Raw genomic sequence first — 17,406 nt, forward strand, 5'->3', positions numbered from 1 at the left:
TGCCCAGAATCAGGGCTGCTCATGATTCACGTTGTCTATCTAGAGGGTCAACTGTGTTCTACTCAAAGGGAAAGCCTGTAAACCCAGATGTATGGAAATCATGGTTTGGTGGTGAGCTTTAAGAGACAACTCATTTTCTAAAGTTTTTGTGAGCATGGCTGCTGGAAAAGCCCATATAGGAGAAAGGAGAGCCATCTTACCATGAACCAAGTTGGGTCAGCTTTGCTTGGGTTACAAAGAAAGGAAAGTACACTTGGTCTTTCTTCTCTCCCTTTATTATGGCTTTCCCAACCCCTCTTTTTAAGGAAAAAAATCATAATTTTAATAACATTTCTAATAGGCAATTCATTCCCATGATTCAAAATGTCTTTTCTTTTTTTTAAGATTCTATTTATTTATTCATGAGAGACACAGAGAGAGAGAGAGGCAGAGACACAGGCAGAGGGAGAAGCAGGCTCCATGCAGGGAGCCTGATGTGGGACTTGATCCTGGGACTCCATGATCACACCCTGAGCCAAAGGCAGCCGCTCAACCACTCAGCCACCCAGGCATCCCCCCATGATTCAAAATTTCGACGGTACAGAAAGTAATCTCCTCCCAGCCGCTTACTTCTCCTCCCAGAGGGAATCAACTTCACCTGTTCTCAGGTTCCCATACAGAGAGATTCCAAGCATACCCAAACAACTGTCTATAAAATTTCCCACTCCCATTACAAATGGTAGAAATCATCCCTCCCATCTCTTAGCACAAAGAAGAACATACTCCACACACTGGTCTTCACACAGGACTTCATTTTTTGTATCTTAGAAATGATTCCCTATCAACCCATTGAAAATATTCGTATTGTTTTAATGGTGGTTTAGTACTCCATACTATGGCTTACCACAGTTTGCTTAACCGGTCCCCTTTTGATGGACATTTGGGCTCTTTCTAGTCTTTTGTTGAAGTAAAGTTGCAATAATATTTATATATATATATATGTCATTTTGCAGGTGCACACATTTTTCTGTAGGATTATTTCCTAGAAGCAGAATTACTGGGTCAAAATGGATGTGCATTACATGTTTGACAGATATTGCTAGAGTCCCTTCAACATTGCACATGCCATTCCCTCCAGTGGCACCTGAATGCCCGTTTGACCACACCTTCTCCAGAGCTCCTGCTGTGGTTTATAAAAGAGAAATCTCACTATAGCCACCTGTATGGTCGTTAACCCTTCTGGTCTTTGCCAATCTGAAAAGTGAAAAATGGTGTTTCAGTGTGATTTGACTTGCATTTCTCGTATTAATACTGGGTCTTGTTTTGTTTTCTAGGAACTCTTTGTTCATATGCTAAGCCCACTTTTCAATTATATATTTGTATTTTGTATAGCACTTGATCTGTGTGCACTCTGTGTGCAGACCATCAGACCTTGTCTATGGTAAGACTGTTAAGTACCCCGTAGTTTAACATTTTTGTCTTTTGACTTTGCTTATGGTAATTTTGTTTGTTGGCCAGGCCAAACTTTTTATTTTTATCATCAAGTTTATCATGATTTTATGATTTCTGGTTTCATTCATCAATTTCAAAATCCTTTTAGACATCTTTTAGAGTTTGATTTATTACATTTAAACTTTTGAACCAACCACATGCCATTCATTTCATTTTCAGGTGTGAAGTATGAAGCTGACTTCATTTTTTCTTCCAAGTGTCTGCCCAGGATATTTCCTGAGAAATCTGTCTTTCTTCATTGGTTGAAGTGCCATCTCCATATGTAGCAAAGTCCAGGGTTTGTTTGTGCCTGTCTTGGCTCTTCCTCTGGTTTCTCACTGGCCTAGGTACCCATGTGGCAGCAGCAGACCCTCTCTTTCCTTTAGGTGCCACTTGGACTTGCCTACAGGTCCCTGGGTTTGCAGATACTGGACTGGTATGGAGTGGGGTGGAGGAATAGCAAAAGGTTTGGACAATATCGGAAAATTTCTAGGCTTCTCTAAAGCTTCCCCACATCTAAAATGGTTTTACTCACACTTCCTTTCTAAAGAAAAACAAAAAGAGAACAAGGAAATTCTTTTCCTCATTAAAAAAATTTGAAAAAAAAAAAATTTGACTCTTTGTCCAGCCTGGAGGTCCCCTCTTTTTTCTGTCATTCTGCTATTCTCGGGGAAGAGGGGCTTCCATTCCAAGTCTAGGAGCTTGGGGAGGCCTTGAAGCAGATCTTTGGCCACCATGTGGCTTCTTCCAGAGACTCCCTGAGCCTCAAACCCAGCACTTGCCAGCAGAGTGTAAATTGAGCTGGTCTTTATCTTAGAGACATTACTACAGACCCTAGACAAACACATTAACAGCTGCTAAAAGAGTAAACTAAAGCCGGCCAATAAACAAATCCCCAGGAGAGATTATGCAGAAGCGTCTTCCCTCCTTCTGCGTGGCCCTTCTCCCGCAGCCTATGGCGTGCGCCCCCACCAGACCAGACCTTACACACCTCACCAGTGGCCACCCTGCCTTGGGCCCCTTTTCTAACCCAACACAGTCCCCGCACACTCAGTAAATAACTATTGCAAATAACGTAAGTGAACAAATCTCCTTAGAAGGAACAGCTCATAGTTCCAAGCTAACAAAAGGAAAAGTTCTCCTTTGGAGATAGAAATTATCCAAAATACCAGAGGTTTTCAATGTAAGGTCTTCAGATGTGCCTCAGAGGTTCCCTGAATCCCTGCAATGAGTTGTAAAATTATAGGTAAGCCTGGGAGGAGCACTTTTTCTATGTGGTGGGAGAGTAAGGTCCTTGGTGTTCATAAGAGTCCAATACTTCAAAACAATAGCCAGTTGTCTATGGATAAAATAATATCTGGAATTTGTTTCAGAACATTCCAGTCGGAGTGTAAGGAGGGGTGGGGTAGGTGTAGTTACTGATGAAACCAGACTGGCCATGGATTGATAACTGTTAAAGCTATTGGTGGGTGCTTGGGAGTTTATTATATTGTTCTCTCATGAAAGAGAGTGAGAAGGAAGGAAGGAAGGAAGGAAGGAAGGAAGGAAGGAAGGAAGGAAGGAAGGAAGGAAGAAAGAAAGAAGGAAGGAAAGAAGGAAGGAAGGAAGGCCTTGTTACAGACTAATGGGAAGAACCAGACAGCCCACAGTGTGGATCACAATTCCAGCTCTATGGGAACCACTTCTGCCCTGATCAGTGTTTGGGAGCCTGGAACACGTGTGGATGCAGAGGCATGTCCCCTTCACTTTCACCTCCACCCTGCACGCTCAGCATGGCCCAGGGAGCAGGACCAGAGTCCCTGAGGCCATCTTGTTCATACGCAGGCTTCGAGGGGCAGGGAGCCGGTCGGTCATCCGAGGCCCTTGGCTCCCCACCCTAGCCCAGGCAGATGGAGCCCAGGTTGCCCGAGTGCAATTGTGCACAAGGGGGCTGTGGCTGCACCGTTTGGATGTACTTGGAGCAGAAAATTCACAAATTCCAAGCTCCGCTCCCAAAGCAAACCTTCCCAGCCCAGGTGGCTGCACCCCGTCCTCCCTCTGACAGCGACAACTCCGCGGGCCGCCAAGCGGGAGGCTTTGAAAACCAGCTTGTGTTTGGATTGTGAAAGCACCAATGTTTGTGATGTTTGCCCAGCAGAGAAGGAGCATATTTTCTCCCTTCCAAATGCAAACTCAAAAGATGCTCCACGGTTTTTCTTCAGACTTTCCACAGGAAACATAAATAAGGAAGAAAAATGACCATAGGTGCTGAGACCCGAAGTGGAATGCCAGCCCCGAAGGCGCTGCTGGAACAGGCGCCCTCTGTCCTTGGGGGAGGCCCTCCGGAGCCTGGGGCGCGCTTCTTTCCTCTGAGCAGCCTTCAAGGCTGAGGCCAAGGGAGCAATGGGTGGCTCAGGCCGGGGCTGGGCGGCTGTGGAGATGCCTTACTGTCTATCTTTCTGTCTTCTGTCTTGGTTGTGTGGAAGTGGAGCAAACGCAGTGCTCCACGCCCAGAGCCCCAGCTGCGCTGTGAGTCAGATGCTGAATCAGAGCATGAAGTGTGCACATGGCATCCGGGGAGCCAGGCCCCCGTCTGCCGGCCCTCCCGGTCTCAGGCTGCATCTTTCAAGGAGAAGGACATCCCCGCTCTGTGGTGTCTGCCCTCAGGGAGCTGAGAATCTGCAAGCAAACACAAAATAAGAGAGGGCATAAGGCAGTGTTTGAGAGCACACTGTAAAATAAAACAGGGAGACCAATCTCGAACATTCCCTGAGCAGGCAAAACCAGTTTACTCACACAAGCAAATCCGAATGCAGCTTAATTTTGTAGAACCAACTTGACTTGAATTATTTCTTGCTTGTGCCTCTGGCACCTCTGGAAATCCTAGGCAAAGAATCGTTCCCAAGGTTGATACGAGGTAACCACTGTCCAATTCCTTATCAGTTAAGAAATTCTAACATTGTGTAAAAAAAAAGAAACGAAAAGAAAGAAAGAAAGAGAAAAGAAAGAAAGAAAGAGAAAAGAAAGAAAGAAAGAAAGAAAGAGAAAAGAAAGAAAGAAAGAAAGAAAGAAAGAAAGAAAGAAAGAAAGAAAGAAAGAAAGAAGAGAATAAAATTCTAATATTGTTTGTAACCAATGACCGTGGAGAAAACCAGTCACTGCTTTCTCACTCTATAAGCTGCTTTATAACAATAGGCCCCAGAGCCTCATTCCACAGTTTGGTTCTCTCGTTTCCAGCTCACTGTCTTTTTGGTGTGTGCACAGTAAATGTTTACTAATTACTACTGTGGTGATTCAGTGGTTTTACTTCTACTATTAATGAACTTTTGACAACACACATATGCATCAACTGACCCAGGGTTTTTAAATGATCTTAATGGACTTTTTCCTGCACACAGGATCAGAGTAACTCTTCCATGGGTTATAAATACCAGCTGACTGCTCCCATGTTGGGAGTTGGTGAAAATTGTGTGTTTCTAGACCCACTGGGCCTTGCAAAAGGCTCCAGACACAAGAAATAGAGGACTGAAGTCAGTTTGGCCAGTTCTGGCAGAGCTAATGCAACATGCTGATTGACTCATTATAAGCTACGACGGTGTGAGTGTTTGCAAGGGCCATAGCTGGAATGCTTCAAGGTCATCATTTCTGTCTCTTGACATCAGAGAAACTATCTTCTTGAGGTACTTTCCTCTCCTATAACTTTCTCTCTTTGGATAGGCCCAACAAGCCTATTGAGCATCAATAATAATAATAATAATAATAATAATAATAATAGATGCAATTTCAATTCTTGTAGCCCTGTGATGAGTCGACTAAACAAAGCAAGGACACCACTGGAAGATGTTTCCGAAATTATGCTTCCAACCAGAGTTAGAACTTGGCTTTGATATACCAAATTCACAGAAAGACCACAGAAACCATTTCCTTTTCAGCTGAGGTTTATTTATTCTGTTCATCTGAAGCTAGAGCCAATAAGCTAAGTAATTTTCAACGGCTAAAAAGGCTTCTCAGATTAGATTAATCAATCCCATCTCAGAAAGGTCAACCGACCTGCAGAACAGGGCACTGTATTCACGAGTGGTGCCAGTTCTGAGAGAGGTTCCCCTAGCGATGTTTCCAAGAGGAGGCACTACCTGAGATCAGCTCTGAGAAGAGACGCAGAGCAGGAAAGGGAAGGCGGTGTGCTGACGAGGGCGAGGGAGAATGATGGAGTAGAAGTTGTCAGGGTGCAGGTGGCTCAGAGCATGGGCTTTGGGGGCCACATGGATCCGGGTCCAAAGGGCTACCACATACCAGCTGTGCATCGTGATGTGCTGACATGTGTCCTGTCAATACTGGCACCTGCCTTATAAAGTGATGGTGAGGATCAAATAAGATAAAATGTGGAAAGAACTCCCTGGCAGCTCTCAGCAAATGGAAGCTATTCCAATCACAGGAAGAACAAGGGAAACAAGTCGGGGTTGGGAGAGGACACGGTGGGAGGGGTGCCAAGGCCTGACACTGCAGATAGCAGCCCCCCACCCAACCCTGTCTCCAGCCACCACCTAGGACAGCGCATCTCCCAGTCCAGACGGATGGCACACATGTTTATTGAGAAACCATCCCACAGAAGTTACTGGAAACTTTACATTTGCAGCCTGGGCTCGGCACACTGCCTAGCTGCCACTGCTCACAACAAGGCATCGTTCATGTCCCCAGGCAGCTCCCTCGGCTGCCCCAGCCCCTCCTGCCCGTTGCATACCCGCTGGGCCTGGTGTGCAGAAGCCCCCCTAGTGCCGGGCCTCCTCCCCGCCCCTGGCCCGAGTGATTTCTGACTTGCTTTTTCCGAATGTGAAATCTTTGAATGAAGTTATTTCAGTTGGGGAGGGAGCAACGGGAGGGTCACCGAGGCAGTATTTCCTAAGTGCAGAGGTCCCTGGGGTGACTTCAGGTGGAACTTGGGTGAACGTTTTTCATTTTCACAGTTACATATTTATTTTTAAATGTATTTATTTTAATGTGATTGGACGAAAAGGTCAACCATCCGTCCCATGATACAGAGTTTTCAGTTCAGGTAAACTTAAGTAAAGCAAAAGAGAATCAGAGAGTTGATTTAAGGAAACTATTAAGTGAATAATAGCCTAGGTGGTCCTCAGACCTGATAGTTCTGGGAACGCTGCACACTTGCTCTCAGCCCTCACCTTAAGTGTCCTGGACACTCCAGTCCGACAGACATGGTTGTGATCACCACAGGATGCTCCGGCCCCGGGCTGGCCAGAGAGAGGGGCTGCTCCATGCCCAAAGAGCTCCAGTGACGTGTCACAGTTCCCTCGCCTGCGTTTCTGTCCATCCCCTCCATGGACACCTGAGGCCAACTCCTCAGCCCGGCACTCGAGGCCCTTTTCAATCCATCTGTCTGTTTCTGCCTTGGGCCCCGTACTCACTGCCTGGACGGCTGGTGTCCTCCCTTTGGTGTCCCCTCTGCTCCAGCGGCTCTGCCAACGTGAATTGTCCGCTCACCTCCCACCTGTCCTGTGCTTCCTCAACCTCCTCCCCGGCCCCTGAATCTCCTCCTTCCCCCGTAGACAGGACTGAGGGTCCAGCAGAACGCTCGGGGACAGCCTTTGAGTTCTGATTCTAGCACTACTGCTTCCCGGCTGCGTGTCCTTGAGCCAGTTACGTGCCCTCTCTGGTACGCAGTTGCCTCATCTGTGATGAGGGGCACTGACAGCAACATCTTCCTCCCCCCGGGTCTGTTGGGAAAGCTGACTGAGGTGCCGCTCCTGGCACAGCACCTGGCACACTCCTGCTCACAAACACAGTAGCAACAAGTACGTGGCGGTGGCTGCACCTTCCTTGACCTTGGGAGTTCAGTTCTGGCCCAGAACAGCCTCTGGCACGCGTCTCCCGGGCAGTAGGTGTTTGATAGATGCCTGTGGACTGATTGTGGATGTTCTGTGCTGTGTGTTCTCCCTCCTTCTCTTGTTCAGAGGCTCCAGGGAGCCTGAGAACAGTGTTCCCTTTCCTGGGCCCGAGCGTCCTTGCGGCCTTGACAAGCATCCATTCCCGGGCCATCTCGCCGTCTCCTCCCTGGCGGAGTCCTCTTTGCTCTCGAGGGCTCTTTGTGGAGCTGCCTCTTCTTCCTTCGAGTTGGGTCTAACGGCTCGAATCTTCCCAGGATCCCCCTAGGCCGGCAGAGGCAGCCCACGAAGCTTCGCCGGAGCAGATGGGAGGAGACAGAGAGGACCGTGGCTGGGCACACACAGGGCCAGCTTCCAGACTAGAGAGAGGCCACCAGCACACACTGACCAGGGTCCCGGGGCCAGGCACCGTGCTAGGTGCGGCCTTCCAGACCCAGGCCCGGCCTGGTCCCGGCCCCTTCGGTCCTTGCCCTGGTCGAGGACAGAGATGGCTCCGGAGCCTGGGGGTGAGCCTCGATTTTCCAGGGACCAGCGGGTGGCCGCGGGCCTAGGCTAGCACGGGCCTGCCCTCCCCCCGCCAGCGCTCAGCCTTTTTCTGAAAGAAGCGTGTGTTCCCCCGGCCCTCCCCTCCCGCATGCCCTTCCTCCCACAGAGCCCGGTCCGGCTGCGGGCCAGCAGTCCCTCTGAGCAGACTCCAGCGAGGCCGCTTTGTTAGCGAACCTCATTAGCAGAGACAGCGAGGCCGGGCGGCGCGCAGCGGCATTCCAGGGGGCGGCTGCGGCTGCGGCTGCGGCTGCGGCTGCGGCTGCGAGGGGCCGCGGGAGGAAAGGCCATTAAACCGTGCTGAGGCCAGCCCCTAGCAGAAGGAAAACAACTTGCACCCGGGCCAGGGCTGGGGAGGAAAGTGGGGCCTGAGCAGGGGATGCCCCGTGCTCAGGCCGGGCAGGGAGGGCTGCGCTCGATCCTGGGAGTCCCGGCCGGGAGGTCTGACCAGCCTCCACTGTGTGCGCCCCCGGAGGATGGAGGCTGGGCCTCAGGAGACGCTGAGCCCCCCACGCCCAGCACATGCTCAGTACATGCAGGCACTCAACAAGCACTGGATGACCGGGTGCCACTTGGCCTGCTCCCAGGGAGGAGGGCTCCGGAGCCCGGGCCCTTGAGCACTCACTGCGAGCCGGGCACGGTGCGGGCCCTGCCTCTGTATAAGCTCTTCGTGGGGCAACAACACCAGGATCGTTAGTTAGCTCCGTTGTATTTATATATGTACATAAATACATATATTACTGTATTTATGTACATATAATGAATATATATAAATACATATATTATATATATATTTTTTAAATTGTAGTTCAATTTGCCAACATATAGCATAATACCCAGTGTTCATCCTGTCAAGTGCCCCCCTCAGTGCCCGTCACCCAGTCACCCTATCCCCCTACCCATCTCCCCTTCCACTACCCCTTGTCCCTTTCCCAGAGTTAGGAGTCTCTCATGTTTTGTCACCCTCACTGATATTTCCCTCTCATTTTCTCTCCTTTCCCCTTTAATCCCTTTCACTATTTTTTATATCCCCCAAGTGAGTGAAACCATATGATGATGTCCTTCTCCTATTGACTTACTTCACTCAGCATAATACCCTCCAGTTCCATCCAGGTTGAAGCAAATTGTAGGTATTGGTCGTTTCTAATGGCTGATATCTGTATTAAAGACAAAGAAGTATAGATACCGGGATGTGTTATCCGGGGCTCCTCTAACCCCTCGAGAACTCTCTAGAACTCTACCTACTGATCCTTGGCACTTCCGAACCAGGAACACATTTCCTTCATTCCACAATTAGTCACAAAGAGGCCGAGGGAGCACTGGGGCTGAGGAAGCACGTGGAAGCTCGCCCCTCCCGAAGGGTAATTAGTGTGAAAGGCTGGTATCTGGAATTCCCTGTCCGCAGAGGGACAGGGGCTGCCCCGAGGCCGAGGCTGGGGACAGACGCTGTCTGCTGAGGGAGGCAAGGACAGTGGCTGCCTGTGTGGACTCCTGCTCTGCTTCAGTGAGTTCTATTTGCACCCCCCCCCCCAACCCGGGCAGGGACGTGCAGGGGTGGGTATTTTTGTCACCCAACAGGGAATGCACATGATTTATGAAGTCCTTTTAACCCGAGGTTGCCTCATAAAGGAGCTTTGAGGGGACTCCAGGGAACCTACTTATGAAAGGCCTTCCTTTCTGGGGCTCTGTGAGATGAGGCATCACTGCCCGCCTGCCTGCCTTCAAGGATTAGGCACCTGGTGTGCCCCAGTCTCAGTCTGGAATGATGGGACCCAGGGATCCCCAAGAAGGCTGGATGTGGATCTGTGCCTTGTTCCCTTATCCCTGCTCAGGCTTCTTGTCCTTTACATCCTCTTAGCTGCCCCCAGAGATCTCTGAGCCCTGACCCCTGATACTCTTGACTTCTGGTACCTGGGCTTCCCCTGGGTGAGTCATTCACCTCACTGAGCCTCAGTTTTCTCATCTGCAAGATGAGTACAATGCTACCTGCCTCTAGTTCTTGCACTGAGCAATCGAGGCCCGCAGCAGTTGAAAGGCTCTCTGAGGACAGCCCCCTGTGTGTCTCATTTACTCTTGTCTCTCTAGCACCTAAAGCAGGGCACAGAGCAGGGGATGCCAAAATGGCAATTTGTCAAACAGCATTCTACTGGATTCCACCAGGAGGAATGAGTGAAGTGTGTCTGAAGCCTCCAAGCACAGTGCCTGGTGGGTGTTTAGAAAAATTGGGGTTAAATCTGAATTTGAATCTGATTCTCCCCTGCAGATGTGGACAGAGACCCTGGCCCGGGTTGTGCGATGGGGCCCCGGGGGCCCAGCCCTCTCCTCCCAGGTTCCTGGTGGCCAGCTGCCGATGATCCCTGTCTGCCCCCTCCAGGTTCCCCTCCCCCAGCCCAGCAGCACCCCTGTGGCCCCTCTGGGGCGGTGGGCGTCCCTGTGTCGGCACAGCCAGGCCAGGCCCCTCTCCAGGGAAGGGGCTGAGGGGTGTGAAGGACTGGTGTGTGTGACTTTGTTTATTTTCTCTGAAGGATCCTGCCGGAGCCCTGCTATAAAAATAACCTGCCTGGAAACCTCATCTCCGAGGGGAGAAAGAGGCTTTTGTATCCAGAGCAGTGGCTCCAACGGCCTCCCTGTGCCTCTGTCTCAGCCCCACACATCAAGGAGGAGCTGGCTAAGGTGATGAAGAGCCTCGACTCAACCCAAGGGAGGTGTTCCGGGGCGGCAGCCAGTGGAGGGCACTGGTCTGGTACTGGTCTGGTCGGGGAGGGGAGGCGGCTCAGCAGCCCCTCTCCCACAAGCGCTGCTGAAGCACCCCCCTGCAGACCTGATCCAGGAAGTTCAGAAGGAGGAACTGAGGGACAGAGAGAACGGAGACATCAACGAGAGATACAAACCAACAGGGATACACTGGATCGAGAGAAGACAAACAGTCCAGGAGGGAGAGGAAAATCAAGTCCATTAGAGACGAGAGACATGGGAAGGACACTGAGGCCAAAGGAGAAAGCAAATAGAGAGATGTTCACGCAACAATATGTGGATGGAGCTCAAGGGATCAGAAAGAGACTGTGGCCAAGTTTACAGAGGGAGCTAAGGATCTTGTCCAATTCCTGGGATCCCCACTGCGTCCCCCTGCTGGGGCAAGAGGCCATGCAGGGTCAGAGCCGGGCTCTAGGGCCCTTCCCTGCTCACTGGCACTGGCCAGCTCCTGCTCTGGCTCGGCCGGGGGTGATCAAGACACAGGCCTGCCTCGGGTTTCTCAAGGTATGGCTGTCCAAGAGACAGCTCCAAAGGCAAGAAGGGGATCTGCAGCAGTGAAAGAATACTGGCACTGCATTCAGGACACCTGGATTCAAGTCCCAATTCTCTCACATTTTAGCCTGCTGAGCTATGTAAAGTCTTCTAGCCTGGCTCTCTTACCTGTAAACTATGAATAATAAGTCCCCACCATCTCACAGCACCATTGGGCAGATCCACAGAAGGGTATCTAGACGGACTCTCTAAGTTGTATGGTGCCAGTGAGACAAGAGGGGATGAGCCATGAGGACACATTTCTCTAGGGGCTGGTGCTGTTGACCTAGAAGTTGGCCAGAGTCTTGGTAACCAACACGCTCATGGTATAGCAAGATGGTCAAAGGGGAGCTCAGGCATCAGCCATCTGGAGAAGAGTAGGTTCCAAAATAAACCAGGAAAGTAAAGTTTTTTTCTTGTAAGAAATCTCCCATGTTTTTTTTTTTTTTTTTTTTTTTTTTTTATCACCAAGACTCGGGATTGATTCACATAGAATCAGGTTGGTAGGACACATGCCACTGAAGACACTCTTAAACTTTAGTCCAGCAGGGAAAATTTCTCTCTCCTGGGATAATTTATGGAGCCAGTAGAAGATAATGTATTATTTCCACTGGGGCTTGGAGCTGGTGTTGGTTTTTTGTTTGTTTTTGTTTTGCCTTGTTTTTGAGTGACACAGATCAAAAGGAAGAACAGACCTGCGGGCCAGGATGCTTTAAAGCAACTCTTGGAGGGGCACCTGGGTGGCTCAGTTGGTTGAGCATCCAACTCTTGATTTCAGCTCAGGTCATGATCTCAGGGTTGTGAGATCGAGCCCAGTGTCAGCCTTCACATTCAGTGCAGAGTCTGCTTGTCCTTTTCCCTCCCCCCGTTCCCTCTTGCTTTCTTTCTCTCTCTCTCTTAAATAAATAAATAAATAAAATCCTTAAAAAAAAAAAAAAAAAAAAAAGCAACTCTGTACAAATTAAGATGTGGAGAGACCATAAATGAAACTCTACTTTAGGGAAAAAGAGCTGGGCAGCCCAGCTGTCCACTGAAGCTAGGAGGGGGCTAGGGAGCTACAGAAGCCATGATCAAAAGCAGGCTGTGGGCATTGCAGGGCCTAGAACATTCCCAGGGGCTTGAGGCTGAGCAGGGGCCCGAGAGAAAGAAACAGTAGCAAGATGGCTACTGTGAAATAGAAAGGCCTGGGCTTGGTGACACAACTGGAACTGTCTCCCAAACTGGCCTTCAGCAATGCATTTGAAAAGTAACTGATGGAATGTGCTCAGGATACTAAAAATATTAATAGCTAATAACAAATGGTTAGCACTACTGGGTGCCAGGCCCTGCTCTAAATGCTTTTCATGCATTATTGCACTTAGTCCTTACAAATGTCCTTCCCCAGCATCCATCACACCCCACCCTCACTGTGCAGCAGGCTTGCAGGCGGGGCAGTGTTGACCCCAGGCCCAGTTCCATGGGTAGGCCCTGGTAGATCTGAGCCAATCAGGGGAACCCCATAACCCATGCAAGAGGAACACCTGCAGGTTGATCCAAGTAAGGTGTAGACTAGAACTTGACTTAATAATGAGGGAAGAAAGGACCTCTCTCTCACTTCTGTGTTAGGCTGTGGTATGTGCAGGTGTGAGGCCTGGAGCTGCCAGCAGCCATCTTAGGATCATGGGTGAGCCATACTGAGGATGAACCAAAATATCAAGAAGGCAAAGCCAAAAGAATTGTGGGGAGTAAGCAGAAGCCTTGATCAAACTATTCCTAAAACCCTCATGACTTTAGGATTTTCACATGAATTAACAAAGTCCATTATTGTTTAAGATAGTTGGGTTGGATTCTTTCCTTCCCTCCCTCCTTCTTTTCCTACTTTTTATAACTTACAACTGAATGTATCCAAACTGATGCAGAATAGGTGGCCCAGGGAAGCTAAGCAAATCGTCCAAAGCCGAGTAAGCTACCTAAAAAGCGAAGGAGCTGGGATTCAAACGAAGGCAATGTGAACCTAGAGCCTGAGCTCTTCCAACAGCACCAAGGAACCCCACAGCGGTTACGCTCTGACCGCACACCAGCTCCATGCCAAATCCCTTTCCACGGCATCTCCCTGCATCCTCACAGCAGCCTTCAGAGATGGCAGGTACCACTACCCCCCATTTTTACGGATGAGGAAACTGAGGCTTGAGCAAGTTAAGTAACACACTCATCATCACACAGCTCTGAAACAACAGAGCAGAACTGAATCCAGGTCCCTGTGATCAGGGTGGTGGGCCCTCTCTCCCGCCTTGTGGGCAGAGGCTGCCTGACAATGGTCCCAGACAGTCTATTCTACTCCCTCTGAGGGTGAATGGATTTCCAGTTGTTGTGTCCAGGCTGGTCATATCTCCGTGGCGATTGCACAGAGAGGTGAGCATTAAAGGGGGTTACAAGGCCAACTTTAGCCCAGTATTAGGAAGAACATTCCTGTGGTTCCAACAACAGGGTAGGCTGCCTGAGAGAGTCTGAGCTCTCCGTGGGGGGCAGGCCAGCAGGCCAGGGCTGGTGGAAAGGCCTGCTGCCTGCATGAGCTAAGCTGGAAGGAAAGGCTGACGTTTCATACTTCCAAAGCCTTCCCTTCCCTGGGCCTCAGTTTCCCCATCGGTACAGCGGTTAGGGCAGGATTGGGTGAGGGCTGAGGTCTCTTCCAGCTCTAACATTCTCGAATTCTGGAATTCCCGGAGGCAGGACTCCAGGCCCCAGGGTCTGGCCAGGAAAACAGAGACGAGGCTGTTTGGCCAGCTGGGTAGAACAGTGGAGCTTATTGAACCCACGGTTCCCTGAAACAGAAACAGCCAAACGGCACAAGCAGAGAAGATAAATTCATTTGTGGGGCTGGTGAGAGCAGCTGAAAAAAATTCAAGGCTTGAGGGCCATCCAAGGAGAGCCAATTTTCAACTGGTGGGCTGTGACGGTGTGCTCACAGGATAGAAACTGCACAGTGGGCCACATTCTGCCCCGGCCAGAAGGAAGGCGGTGAGCCTGGACGCGACAGTCCCCATCAACAGCTACCTGGTCAGGGCTTCCTCAAGTGGGTCCACTTCCCTTGGAGACCAGAGGAGCTGTGTTTGTCAGTAACAAAGGGAGGCCTTCCGGAAATGTGTCATGGTTAAACTCAAACCATTGTTGTTCAGGTAACCAAAGGTGCTTCTTTGGCAATAGAGACCACTCTCACAAAGCCATGAGGCCAGAATTAGAGAGAAGGCCTGGAGTCTCCTTTCCTGCACAGTTCGGATTGGGCTTGAGACCGAGGGATGGACAAGATGCCACCATTAAGCTTTGGGATGTCTCTCTGGGATGTTCCCTCCACTCTTTACTCTAATGATGATTAATGTTGATGTTGTGACTATTTTCAATGTGCTTTGACATCTGCAAGCCCATTTGACCTTCATTACAATCTGCTGAAGTAGACAGTGGGATTATTTTATGCCCAACTAGAGAGGAGAAAATGGAGCTTCAGAGAGTGTAAGCCAAAGGTCACGCAGGTAGCAAATGATGGCTCTGGGGTTGAACCTAAGGCCCTGGGCCCCAATCCTATGCCCTTTTCCTATGGAACCCTGCTATCCCTCTACCCTTCTTTTTGGGGCCACAGAGGGCTGACTTTTCTAGGATGCTTTTTTTCCTCTTGCTTTAGGGACAATGCAGAGCCCTTGGAACTGGATTAAAACCATTACAAGAGCCAGCTCTGAAAAGATTGGTATTCGAAATAGAAGCAATTCTAATGATAAAGTAAATGTGAAGTCCAACAGTTTTGACTTTCATCATGATGATTACTTCCAAGCTTTAAAATAAGTCGAATATTGGAAATGAAATGATTAATGTTTTATTTGGTGTTGCCTCACTACTGGTGTCCTAAGTTTCTAGCTGCCTTTGGACCACCTCAGGTCCCTGGGTACCTAGGCCACATTGCTCTACACTGAGAGGAAACCTCTGGAATTGTCTGTGAAATTGGGCCATCCTATCAGGCTGGGAAGATGCCTGTGCTGGAGCAGGAAGTGACTGCGAGCAGAGACCGGGACACTGGAAAAAGGTGTTTCATGAGTGGGGAGGAATGAATGCTGTCTGTGAATAGCCTCATGCCATCCCTTGCAAGGTGTGGGGGTGGGGGGCGGGGCGAGGGGCAAGGAAACAAGGCCACAGAAATGGAGGCTGTGGCAGAGGTGTAAGTCAGATTCTTCCCAGGCTTGGGAAATGCAACAATGACCACCATGTTCACCTCAGGAAGGAGGTGCAGTCCAAATCCAGAAGGGGCAAGGCAAAACAGTGAAGTTAGGAAGGGAAGGCAGAGGGAAGTGTTAGGAATGTCCAGTAGGGGAGCAAAGAAACTGGAGATTGCCCTGAGTCCCCCTCCCTAGTGGATCAACCCTTTTCTCCAGAGCTCCTTGGGACCAGGGCTCCTTCCTGTATTCTCTGGTTCCTTCTAGACTCCAGTCTAGGGACAAGGTGGCTGGAATTAAGTGCAAGGGTATCCATCAAGAATCCAACCGGCACGTTTTCACACTTTCCCTGTTCTTTGTTCAGTAAGCTGTATGTCCAACATGGGGCTTGAACTCATGACCCTGAGATCAAGAGTTGTATACTCCACTGACTGAGTCAGCCAGGCGCCCCTCTCCCTGCTCTCTGTGATACTGCAGAGGCTGAAGGGGCAATGGGGAGGATTGTGGGAAGAAGAGGTTGGGGAACTGTATCAACAAGTGGTGGTGGTGTGGGGTGCTCTGAGCTCTTTAACAGCAATTGGTAAGAATTTGCAAAAATCTTTTAAGTAACGAAAAAATAAACAGGTAGTAACTCTTTGATTCTCTGCCTCCAGAGAAGTAAAATGTGTTTGGGGAGTAGCCAGCAAGCAGCCCCTGACCCAGTCCCTCCCACCCACCCCTTCTGGCTTGTAGTCCTGCCCTGGTCCCTAAGCCACCCACCCTTTTAGAGTCCCCATGGCATCACGTTGTTCCCTAGCTGTTCTCTGGCTGAGGGTGGGAGGCACTGGAGACCCTCGTATGCTGGTGGAGCAGGCCAAGGTCCCTGAGGACCCTGGGGTGGAGAGTTCTTTGCAGAAGTCAGAGCAGTGAACAAAGAGGCCTTTGAGCCCTGGCAAAAGCCCCAAAGAGCCAATGCCTTCGGCCCAGCCTGCTTGCTGCCCTCATACCCCCAAGGACTGGCTCAAGCAGACTGCTGGCTCTGGCCCCTTCTCCCCAAAGGGGATTTCTGATGCAGCTTTGTGCCCCAAACACTGCAGTGAGGTACTCAATTCACCTGAAATGTCACCAGAGATGGGGCCGTCCCCTCAATGCCCTCTCGTTCCTTCTCTTTTAAAAGACTTCGGAGTCAAATAGACTTGCTTTCAGTGTTAGCTTCTACCACTTACTGGTCAAGTGATCCTGAGCAATTGACAATTTCAATTGAACTTATTTCCTCATCTGTAAAATGGGAATGATGATATTATTCACTTCATCAGTTGGTTACACAATACCTAGCACACTGGTAAGCACTCAAGTAAACATCAGTATCATAATTATTATTCCTAATATCTATCCCTATTCGCTCTTTCCTCTTGACCCCTGCTGGGCTTGACCCTCCAGTCTAACCCATCCCAGCAAATGGTCCATTAGATGAGAAAGCTTCAGCTGAGCCTGAGCTGGGCTCTTCAAGGATGTGATAAGGTATGCAGTTCCCCAGCCTGGGGAGATAGGAGTGGGAGTCATGTGAAAAAACTTCAGGCACTAGGTACAGGGTGACGTTGACACTGACCTTAGATGATTGAGTGGACTTTCAATGGCCATGTTTGTGTCACTTACAAGCACTCAACTCATATAGATGGAATGTTCAAGAAGTTCACTCGTTTCTCTTGCACCGTTGGTGGGAATGCAAACTGGTGTAGCCACTGTGGAAAACAGTATGGAAATTCCTCAAAAAACTAAAAATAGAACTACTTGATACTGATCCAGTAACCCCACTCCTGGATATTTACCTTCCAAATACAAAAACACTAATTCAAAGCAATCTATGCTTATTGTAGCATTACTTACAATAGCCACACTATGGAATCAGCCCAAGGGTGCATCAACAGAGGAATGGACAAATAAGAGGTGGCATATATTATTCCACTGTAAAAAAAGAATGAAATCTTGTCATTTGCAACAATGTGGATGAAGCAGGAGAGTATAATGCTAAGCGAAATAAGTCAGAGAAAGATACAAACCATATGACCTCA

The 17,406-nt window shown here is 49.5% G+C and overlaps 1 long non-coding RNA gene across 1 annotated transcript; it reads right to left on the reverse strand.

The window, feature by feature from the left end:
- Positions 1 to 8,989: 8,989 nt before the first annotated feature.
- Positions 8,990 to 17,406, reverse strand: LOC111092739. Its single transcript, XR_005380102.1, has 3 exons — positions 17,222 to 17,406; positions 16,449 to 17,076; positions 8,990 to 9,049 (listed from the first exon to the last, which is right to left on the reverse strand). It is a non-coding gene; the product is annotated as an uncharacterized LOC111092739 (long non-coding RNA).

The sequence above is a fragment of the Canis lupus genome, chromosome 27 (assembly GCF_011100685.1).
Source record: "Canis lupus familiaris isolate Mischka breed German Shepherd chromosome 27, alternate assembly UU_Cfam_GSD_1.0, whole genome shotgun sequence".
Taxonomy (NCBI): Eukaryota; Metazoa; Chordata; class Mammalia; order Carnivora; family Canidae; genus Canis; species Canis lupus.